The sequence below is a fragment of the Cucumis melo genome, chromosome 12 (assembly GCF_025177605.1).
Source record: "Cucumis melo cultivar AY chromosome 12, USDA_Cmelo_AY_1.0, whole genome shotgun sequence".
NCBI classification, from domain to species: domain Eukaryota; kingdom Viridiplantae; phylum Streptophyta; class Magnoliopsida; order Cucurbitales; family Cucurbitaceae; genus Cucumis; species Cucumis melo.
The window spans coordinates 20,401,188-20,409,190 of record NC_066868.1 but is presented as its reverse complement, the minus strand read 5'-3'; the positions used below and the strand labels follow the sequence as shown (position 1 = coordinate 20,409,190).

Below are 8,003 nucleotides of genomic sequence, written 5' to 3'. Positions count from 1 at the left end.
ATAAAACGACATTAAAGGCCTCTTTAATGTTGGTTTAAAATCGACATTAAAGGCCTTTAATGTCGATTTTCAACCGACATCATTGATAGTGTTATTTAATACCTTTAATGTCGGTTGGGCTTTAATGTTGGTTTAAAACCGACTTTAAAAAAGCCAACATTGTCAGTTTATAATCGACATTATAAATCCCCAATAAAGTCAATTTAAAACCGACATTAAAGCCTAGTTTTTGAGTCTATTTTTATAATTTTTTATTTAATTGTTGCATTATTATCAATTTTTTATAGACCAACATTTTCATGCAAACAAATCAACGAAATTAATATTGTTTTATAAACTATAATATTTGTCTTTTACATTTGTATACAAAAAATGAAATCTTAATATTGTGTTTATACATACATTCTACAACAGTACATGAAAAAAGATCCTAATACAAGACTTAAATAATTAGAAATCCTAAACGCCTTATCAGTCTTCAAACCTTCAACGATCGTCTGGCCATCGACACAATCGCTTAGCTTTCAACAAGATATGACTTCAATCATTCTACAAACAATGTCCAAATAAATCATTTAATCTTTAGAATTCTAACAAGGCAGCTTTGAAAAAAAAAATGTAGCATCTTTATACCCTTCAGGCAGCTTTGAAAAAAAAACGTGGCATCTTTATACCTTTAAGTCGCAATACCCTTAATTTTCTTTCACAAATAAAAACTGTCTGGTAAATAAGATTCAACATAATCAAGTAATCCAAAGGAAGATAAAGAGTTCACCTTCATATCAATACCCAAAACAGAGTCTCCATTTCTGAGAGACCCCAAACTCTGGCAAGCTACCTAAGAAACCAACGAAAAGTTATATGTGAAATGAAAAGTTATGGGAATAAAGGAGTCAAACAATTTTGAGAGCACTCAGAAACAAAGTCTAATGAAATATAGATTCCATCAACAAATATACACGTAGATTGAATGCAAATATAAGAGTCAGAATCATTCTTAACAAATAAATTTTTTATTAGTACCATCTTTTCTTTGCTCGCTCCAAGATATCTTCTTCAATACTACTGCTTGTAACAAATTTGTAGATATTAACTACTTCCTGCTGTCTAATTCTGTGAGCTCTACTCCTTGCCTACAACAAAGTAGAGATGGAACTAATTTATAAATTAAAACCTCTCAAGAAAGACCACTAAAAAACAGACTCTAAAATCATCGTGTATGTCATTTTGTGCATTCTAGTCTGAATCAAATATGATAATTTTATGTGCTACTTTAAGGTTTATACCCAAGCGACCAGCTCGAAAAACAGAACAAATCATGCTACCTGATTCCCGTAAACCAAGTTGGGCTCTAAAATCCACTTGTAATGTCTAAAAACAGAAAACCAAGTACCAAAGTACATCAATTTTTGTACTTGAAAATATTAAAGTAACCACAACTTCTAGTAATTTTATTAAATTGATTTTCTGTTTTCTTTCAGTGTGTGTGCAATACTTACTGTTTCTGAAGCAAAGACAGAATACACTCAATTTTAGGAGGCAAAGACTTCTCAACATCCTTGATAACACAAGACAGGATGCAAGGCTTTAGTTCCATGTAAAGATTAGCAAGCTAAAAAAGATCAAAATCGCAAAGGATAATATGAAAGCAGCATTCTCAAAGTGAAACAAAGTAGTCCGAGAATAAAAAACCTCAATCTCGTCGAACGAACAAAGGTTCTTATAATTATGAATAAAATCATCCTTACTCTTAGACATATCAAGTTCAAGAAAGTGAAGTAGAGCCCTAAGTGAGGCAAAATGGATAAACAATCTTTCAATTGAACATGACAGGGGAGCGGAAATTAACACGAATGAGCATTGCAAAAATGGCATTACATGGAAAAGGGAAACATGCCACCTTTAGATAATAAATCAACCTACTTTCAAAGCATACTATACAGAGAGTTAGCAGTTTAAGTGGCCAAATGAATTAGCAAGTTTGAGAAACTAAAAGTATCCAAGATTCATAATCAAGTGCACGTGAATACAAAACACAAATGTACACACTAATCTTAAATATCTTTTTGGACAGAAACAATTTCATTGATTGAATGAAACACCCAAAGATATCCTAAGGTACAAAAATACCCCATTCATAGCGTGTGCAAAAAGTGTTTCCAATTTGACACACTAATCTTAATTAATAAACCATAGAAGGTTGAATATTCCTTAAGAAGTAAGAGGTCTGATACCAAAGCACACGACAGGCCAAGAATAGTAGAAAAAGATTAACTGCACAACAATAAGGCAACCTTCAGTGCCAGAGAAGAACCATTTTTGGAATTTAGGCATACTTGATAAATTGTCAAGAACATTTAAAGTTTGACCTATAAGAGATTTAATAATTTGGATAACCCACCTAATATGAATATATTTAACCTTTTTATCACTCCCACCACTAGCAAGTAGTTTTCCATCAGATGATAAGCAGCAACATTCGACCTTTTTTGTACTTGCAGAAATATAATTACGTGAATTTCCTTTAGGGTGGAATAGCTAATTTACTTGCAAAAAAACAATAATACTTACAAAAAAAAAATATCTCACGTTTAAAAAATAATAATACTTACCTAATGTTTGGTTCATAGTTTTCATGACGTTTTTTTTTTTTTAAGTTTTTCAAAACTAAAGCATAAAAGAGAGTTTTTCGAACTATGGAAAAGCTTGTGATTGAACCTTCAAGTCATTTAGCAACAAATGTTTTCCAATTTAGAGTTTTGTGTAAAGAACCCATCTGAAATCCATATTCCTTCACCAAATAAAGTTACAAAGTAGCCAACATCACTCAATCCACGTCTACCTACTAATTCAACTGAAGCAATTATCTACTAATTAAATGGCAAATAGATTTTGGCATATAACCCTTAAATCAAGGAACCCAATTTTGTATCTATTAATTAAACTATGGTAGAATTTCTACAACCTAAGCATTCTTCTTTATCACAAAATAGGTAGAATTTCATTAAAAGTAAGCCCAACTAATTACCTCTTGTTGAGATCTCAGGTATTGTCACTTGTATGAAATTTGGAGCTTGATTTCAAATGGATTCTTTACACTTTGAAGTGAGTGGTCTATATTTCCTACAAACATAACAAAAGCCACATTACAGAGAATATGAAGAGGTGATTGTTGAAGCTGAAAAGGAAATTAAATCATCAACAACATTTTATTTTAGGTTAGAAAGAAAGAAGAACCCAAAACAAAGCCAAAAAATGAAAGAAAGTAGTAAGCTACCAGATCTGCAACCACACACAACGCCACCAGATCTGCTACTGTCACACCCCTTTAAGACTACCTGCTAGCTTAGACCGAAAGACAGTGTGAAGCCAACCGACAACACTTTTCTCTATCGATATCTGTCGACTTTGCTGAATTCATTAACGTGATAAACTTGCTAATCTAGTATAAAAACTATTATACATGCAACATAATACAGCGGAACCTAGACTAATCATAAACATATATACATGAAGTGTAGCCTGGAAATAACTGATTGCGCAAGTAAACCTGGAGACACCTTAACCAAAACATAACCCACAAAGGTTTACACAACCGCAACTTCTAAACTTACCCAAACTATAAAGTATCTATATCATACAAAGATGTATACATCATAACACAACAGACTCTATGTACAGCTCTAACCACGTACTGGCAATCGATATAGAAGATTCAGCAGATTAAGACAGTCTATCAAGCACCGAAAACTAGATCTCTACCTGGAAAGTGGGTAAAACATTTTGGAAGGGAAAGCTATAAATCCTAGTGAGTGACAATACTTTAAAAATGCAATTGATAACTCATGATAATCATTGAAAACTTATAAATCTAGCTAACAAGCAAAGTGTTAACAATAAATATTTTCAGAAAACAGCTCCTTTAAACATTTAATACGTATATCTATAAAATTTAGCAAGACATTTCCTATTTATAAACTATTTAACTAACATGACTTCATTACGTTGTATAGAGCATGCCTAATACAACTGACATTTACTTGTTCTACGATGTAGCAGGATCCGTCCAGCACTCTCATCGTCTTTGTCGTAGTGGGACTCACCCAGAATTTACGACAGCATCGTTGTCACAAAGTACACTCAACGTCAACAACGAAACATAACCTGTGTGCACACGGTATCCTCTAGCCTTCGACTCAAGATCTCAGTCATGTAGTCAATGGAAATATCATAAAGCATATGAAAACATTAAAACATGTATGCTTATCTTAACCATCATTAACTCAAACTTACTCAGCTTGTTTCTGGAAAGACAAAAAATCTTAAAATAATTCTTGCTTAAACTATTATTTGCTTAAACAAATGTCATTCAACTGCTTTTCAAAACTCATTAATTACGTGCTAACATATAGACTCCATTATAAAATCTAAGCTCGAAACTCATACTCGAAAACTAAATTAAACATAGAAATCATATATCATTTATAAACTCGTAGTCAAGCACGTTAAATATTTAGTTATAAGAAATAGTTTTTTTTTAAAGAATCATTTTCAAAACCTTTTTTTGTCACTCACAGTCTTAGATTAGTTTCCCGGTGTGTAGACCCGACCTATTTCCTCTTGGCCTGTCAAACAACCAAAACTGAGCATTAGAAACCTAAATATTATGATCTTCAAATGTTATGCTTGATATGGCTCACTAAAGATGATGCTTAAGAAGTCTAACTTTAAGAAATAAAACTATATTCCACACATTTATCAAAATTTTCCAGATTCGCAGCATAACATTCAAATGATCATAACTCTTCCAATACTTATCCAAAATGATATTTCTTTATGTCATATTCTTCATTTTGAGGCTCTCTAAAACTTACCTGAAAACAGTAAAGTCTTATTCCCTCTATATAATCTCATATATTCCTTAAAACAGAACCACTCTAACAATCACGTAGACCACGACCCCTTTAATTTGTCCCTACAACCTAAGTTATTTTTAGTCCTTTTTGGTTCACGATTTCTTCATAAGAGTTGTAGTAAATGGAATAAGCTTTCTAACCATACCAAATAGAGATCCTAACTCTACCGGTAATCTCTGAAATACTAAAACAACCAGAGATCTCCTGATTTCGCATGAAAACAATCTGCCCTGTCTTCTCTGTCAAAATTCACCAAATGAAAATCAAAATTTGCTCAAGCTTTCTTCATAAAACGTGTTCGAAAATGAATTAGCTTTTAGAAAATTTAAACTTCATCTCTTAATTCTTTTTATGTAGCTCGAAATCAATAGAAAAACCAAAGATGTTTTTAGTGAACTATGGAGAAGTTGGTCTTGCAAACTCCTTGTCTTCTTCAACCTACACCTTTTTGAACTTCTTCTTCTTCTTCCTTTCTCAGCCTTCTACCCCTTTAAAACCCCTCTGAAATTTAGTGTAGAAATGGTGAAGAAATGGATGAGGGAAACTTGGGGGTGGAGGGAAAGAGAAGAAGAAAAAGAAAATTGGAATTTCTCTTCCTTTTTCCTTCCTTTTTATTCTTTCTTTTCTTTTCTTTTCTTTTCTTTTCTCCTTTTTCTTTTTATAGAATAAACCATTAATTATATACTTAATTTTATATTTCTTTTATTCCTTTGATATTAAAAAAATGCAAAGAAAATATAGAGTTTACAACTACCATACCGACGTTGCCTATGGGATCTGCACAACCACAAGGACGTTACGTACCGACAATTTTCTGGTAGTGGCGACAAAACAAATGGTGGAGCATGATGATGGCGATTTTAGGATATAGTGGACGACAAATCTTTAAAGATCTAGGACGACGGGACACCAGATACGACTAGGCACGAAGAGAGGCATGAAGGATGATTGAGAACGAAGAGATGACGGTGGTGGACGGTGGACAGTGCAACGGTGGAAGAGTGACTAATTGAGAAAGAGGGTTTAGGTGGGGAGTTTACGTGAGATGAAGATGAAGGGAAGAGAGTGAGAGTAAAGGGAGGGACAGTACTTAATTTTACAAGATTAGAAAAAATGATAAAAAAAGTTAACCATTGATTTTTATGTCAGTTTTAGACTGACATTAATCCTCCCACTTTGATCTTGGTTTTAAACCAACATTAAACATTCGAATCATGAAAAGCGACATTAAAGATCAGTTTTCATTTTTACCAACCAGCATCAAAGGTCATTATTCTTCTAGTGGGAGGTTTCATCATGAAGAAAATTCAATGTGGAAGAAAATTATTGAAGCAAAATACTCTAATAATTTTCCTGGCTCTTTTCCTAATGATAAAAAAACGGCTTTGCAAAAGCTCCTTGGAGATCAATTCTTAAAGTAAAAGACTGGTTTGAAACAAAGTTCAAGTGGCACATCAACAATGGAGAAAATGCTCTCAATGAAGAGGCCAGAGGAATCCCATCGAATATGCTGACTAAAATCTATAGAAACTTATGGAGTTCCAATATTCAAAAGAAATGTAAGTTTTTTCTCTTGACAATAAGCCATGGTCGATTGAATACAATGGATGTTCTTTAAAAAAGGTACCGAAACACACCTTTAAACCCCAAACTGATGTATATCTTGCAAAACATCTGCAAAAGACCTTAATCATATCTTCATTTGGTGCAAAAAAGGCTAAAGTTATTTGGCAGAAGGTTCGTGAGGTCATAAAGATAAGGTTTCAGTGTAACAATGCTATCTCCTATGCAAGGACCTATGTAGCAGTAAACAAAACAACACTAGTGTAATAATCAAGTTCAACACAATTGCGGGTGCTTTATGGACCATTTGGGTTGAACGGAACAACATGATTTTCAACGAGGAAAACATTAGCTTACTTCGGAGCTGGGAAAATATATGCAACCTTGCTACTATTTGGTCAACCAGACACCATCTTCTGAAAGACTACTCCCAAATTTCTATCTACATGAATCTTCAAGCTTTATGCATCTAATTTTCTAGTTGTTTTGCTTTTTGGCTTGACTCTAGCCATGTAATGAAACTCTTTGATCTAATACAAATAATGTTTAACCTCATATCTGGTATGTTTTTTATTAAAAAAAAACAATGTTTAACTTTCCTATTTGCATATTTTGCCCATGTCTCTATGATCATACTAGCTACAGTTCATGTTGAACTCTTGATTGCTACTATTTGACTTTCTTTAAGCACCTCCATTGTACTAAGCTCCTCTATAGACTTCTCATACTATTCCTTTTTTTTCTTTGTTGCTTCAATATAGCAGATTTTAATTTTAAAATACACAACAAGTTTGATATCAAACATACATACAATATACATTCATCCATTAGCAAAAGTACATCCCACTATAAAGGTAAATTTTTCTTCTTTATAATCAATAACTTTATCGTTATTCACTTAAGCATGCAATCATATTAGTATTATCTATGTGGCTATCACTTTAATCAAAATCTAAATACATGGCAGAATGTGGTATTGGCAACTTCATTCTCAACTTCAATCTTACATCCTAACAACACTAAATTTAAATGCAATACTAAAACCTACAACTAAATTAAAATCTAAAACCTAAAACTAATTTGAAATCTAAAAGCTAAAACTAATTTGAAATCTAAATACTAAAACTAATTAACTAAAAAAAAAGGTCAAACAAAGTAAACCACTTACAGGAATGAAAAGCAGCGACAAGAGATGACGACAAATGGAATGAAGTGGGCGGCAGCAATTGCTCTCCTTCTCGACCTCTCTCTGAAGGGATGAAAGCCTTTGCACAGCGTAAGTATTACAGAACCATAACTCAATTTTAATTGGAACCTAAAAATACCAGTACATTGGTAAAACCTAATTTAATAATGGCTAAGCATGATAAAAAAAACTACATTAAAGAGAATTAGATAGAAGAGGAAACTTACAATCATAGATGACTCTAAATCTACAAACTCCAAATTTGGAGACACCACCACTTAGAAACCTTCTTATTCTCTGGATTATTTGGTTTGTGGGAACCAACTCGAAGGGAATGT

General features: G+C 32.8%; 1 long non-coding RNA gene across 5 annotated transcripts; it reads right to left on the bottom strand.

Moving 5' to 3' along the window:
* Window positions 1-394: 394 nt before the first annotated feature.
* On the bottom strand, window positions 395-5,465 carry LOC107992378 (uncharacterized). Of its 5 annotated transcripts, none has more exons than XR_007815839.1 (6): window positions 5,062-5,465; window positions 4,559-4,625; window positions 3,029-3,123; window positions 1,024-1,133; window positions 776-838; window positions 395-549 (listed from the first exon to the last, which is right to left on the bottom strand). It is a non-coding gene; the product is annotated as an uncharacterized LOC107992378 (long non-coding RNA). The 5 variants fall into 5 exon arrangements; XR_007815838.1 differs by having other exon boundaries at window positions 4,576-4,625; XR_007815837.1 differs by lacking the exons at window positions 4,559-4,625; window positions 5,062-5,465 and adding an exon at window positions 4,035-4,518.
* Window positions 5,466-8,003: the final 2,538 nt, after the last annotated feature.